This window comes from Berghia stephanieae, chromosome 3, assembly GCF_034508935.2.
Source record: "Berghia stephanieae isolate SIO BIC M18660-M18661 chromosome 3, UCSD_Bste_1.3, whole genome shotgun sequence".
Classification (NCBI taxonomy): domain Eukaryota; kingdom Metazoa; phylum Mollusca; class Gastropoda; order Nudibranchia; family Aeolidiidae; genus Berghia; species Berghia stephanieae.
The window spans coordinates 38,090,726-38,093,986 of record NC_088362.1 but is presented as its reverse complement, the minus strand read 5'-3'; the positions used below and the strand labels follow the sequence as shown (position 1 = coordinate 38,093,986).

The window sequence follows — 3,261 nt, the reverse complement described above, 5'->3', positions numbered from 1 at the left end:
TTTCCTTCGTCTTGTTGTATTGTGTTTAATATTGTGCCTATTCGTCCCTAGGTGCAGTTTTTGGTAAAGAGTCTAGCCGTACTCCAGTGCTTATGCACATGAGGTAGGCGTCACGAAACGCACCAAACAGTTCTGACTGGTTGTATGCCCGATGTGCGGCTTAAAAAAAAATATATTGTTTAAAAGTCAAACCATTTTAAATGTGATCAGCGCCCATATGGGTAGATGACAATGATCACTAAATTTAGATCAAGCATTGCGTTATTTCCTTTGTATTGTGGGGCACTTTACACATAATTTTACTCCAAAAAGAAAAAAAAAATCCTTGAGCTTTTACATTGCGCAATATCCACTTAACGTGCTCAGAGCGCTAGCAACACTTAATATGTAGGACGAAACATGGCACCTGTTTGGCGATATTACAATTTTTTCGGACAGAGACAACGCTGGTAGCGTCCAGGTACTCAATTTATAACTGAGTACAGTGACAGAATGTGAGTAAAGAGCCTGTTCCAAGGACTCAACTATGCGCCGAGCGAGGCTCGAACCTTCTGATCCGAAAGCGAGTGTCATACCACAAGACCACACAGCCGCACAATACAGATAATGGAGGTTTCCGGTACAAACCCTTTGTCAGTACAATAATAAACAAATGATTATGAATGTGGTAAACAGTGTGTAGAGTGCGCCGTGAAACGGGTATTCCCATACTATAAAAACACATTTTTGTTTACGTCCCTTTACCATATAACTATAGATAGAATGCGCTTGGCCAAGGAGTTCACAACATTGCCATCCGGAAGTATAACGGACCAACACACAAACTCTGTGTAACAATGAACCTTTATAATCTGGTTAATACAGTTTAGTGAGAACAACTCACAAACGCGGATGGCAAACACAATAACAAAGGCCTGAGTGACGTCATTTGCATTCTATCTATAGTACAGCAGCACCAGCTTCTAATAGTGCTCACACTAAACTATGTCATGACGATCGACCAATGCCCTCGATACACATGCCTACTCGCCGGGGATGTGGCGTTGAAACTAGAAGGCCCATGAGTCACGCTGATAGCACTTTGACTCTCTCTCTCTCTCTCTCTCTCTCTCTCTCTCTCAAAAATTTTTTTAATGGATACATATTAATATACGGCACAGTCATTAAAGGTAAACTTGATCACTAAAACTACGTGAAAAGTGTAAGTGAGGTGAAAAACATGATTTTAAAACAGACTGCTATGCGATCGACCCAATCTGCAAATTTCGTACCGCACTCGTGTACCGTGGCAAACCTGCCCGGAAGCTTCGTCACAACGCACCGTTCAACAAGATGCTCTGCGGTTTCGGGCTCGTTACCAACGGGTACATGTTGGACAGGTGGCAAGTCCCCGCTAATGCAATGAGCGTGCTGTGAAGCAGATTCTCGGCAGTACAGCGAATATGCAGTGAGAGGCGAGAAATGCGAAAAGCCAAGGCAGACAATTGCATCCTGTTATCTGTTTTCCAGATATACTATTTATATGAGTTATCTCTTAGGTCATATTGCTTACGACTGATAGGAATGAGATGGGGTGCGCTCATTTTGCAGGAATAGAATCTTCGAGATAAAGCAGTCAGATCAGACATTTGTATGAATGGAAGACAGGGTGAATAGATTGTAGATAGCTAACAATTTTTTTTAAAGAGCTTTTATATAGCGCAATATCCACTAAACATGCTCAAAGCGCTTTACAAGGGGTCCCTGGCCAACAGCAACGTTTAACATGTAGGACGGTACATGACACCTGTTAGACGATATTCCATTTCTTTCGGACAGAGACAACGCTGTTAACGGCATGGTATTCATTTTACAGCTGAGTACGGTGAGAGAATGTGAGTAAAGAGCCTTCTCAATGACTCAACAATGCGCCGAACAGGGCTTAATCACAGGACCTTCGGATCCGAAAGTGAGTGTCATACCACTGGACCACCTAGCTAGACAGATATATAGGCAGATTAGTAAATAGATTAACAGATATATTTATATTCTTCTACTTACTGCTCTCAACTTTAATGATATAAAAACTATGATCAGTTTAACATGTGGTCTAGTGGCTGGATCGGGGGTCTCAATAGCTCAGTTGGTAGAGCACTCGCTTCACACGCAAATCGACCGAGATCAATCCTGGGCGCAGTCGAGTTTTTTCTGTCCCAGGTTCGAGCCTCACGCGGGGCATAGTTCAGTCCTTGGAAAAGGCTCTAGACTCACATTCTCTCACCGTACTCAGGTGTAAAATGAGTACCTGGTCGTTAACCGCGTTGTCTCTATCAATTATAACATCGCCTAACAGGCGTCATGTCCAGTCCTACATGTTAAGTGTTGCTGTTGTCCAGGGACCCCATGTAAAGCGCTTTGAGCACATTTAGTGGATATTGCGCTGTATAAAAGCTCAATTTTAAAGCTAATTTTTTTAGTTAATGAACTGGCGATTTGTACTTTATGAAATGAAAATCTATTTCCATTTTGCCTGCATGAGGAATTAATAAAGCCCTTTAGCTAGGGGAATTAGGATAAAATTGTGCAAATTAGTGATGAAAGCACCAAATTCGGTACAAAGTAACTTGAGACCATTATTAATCGATGTTGATATAGAATCACATTGAGAAATTCCTCTAACAGTGTAAAATAGGGAGATGAAAATCCGCCTATATGAGCTATATTAAAACAAAGGGGCGTAATCCATGAAATATTTGTTGACAATTCGGCGCTTTAAAAATATATTATTTTTAGCCCGTGTAAGCGGTTGATTATTTTGGTTTAAATAATTATAATTGTTAAAAATGTGACTTTATGTGATATAGGAACCGTATGGGCCGGTAGTATAGCTTTATTATGAGGACTGGAAAAGGGGGGGGGGGGGGGGGGGGGAGAGGATGAGATGGTGCTGGTGTCAGTTTTACTTGTGTTGGTCGTCATCGTGGTGGAAGTGATGTTGGTGATAATGATGATGATGATGATGATGAGGTGATTGTTGTGATTATAGTGGTGATGATGATGATGATGATGATGTTGATGAGGTGGTGGTGGTGCTGATCTTGGTGATGATGATGATGATGATGATGATGATGACGAAGACGACGATGAAGATGATGATCAGGATGGTGTTGATGGTGTTGTGATGATGGTGGTGGTGCTAATGGTAGTGATGATGATGATGATGATGATGATGATGATGATGATGATGATGATGATGATGATGATGACGATAAGGTGATTATG

At 41.4% G+C, this 3,261-nt stretch overlaps 1 protein-coding gene across 1 annotated transcript in view; it reads right to left on the bottom strand.

Moving 5' to 3' along the window:
• LOC144967688 (large ribosomal subunit protein uL23m-like) overlaps nucleotides 1–3,261 on the bottom strand; it is a 117,330-nt gene that overhangs the window by 40,996 nt on the left and 73,073 nt on the right. The gene's annotated exons all lie outside the window — the stretch shown is intronic.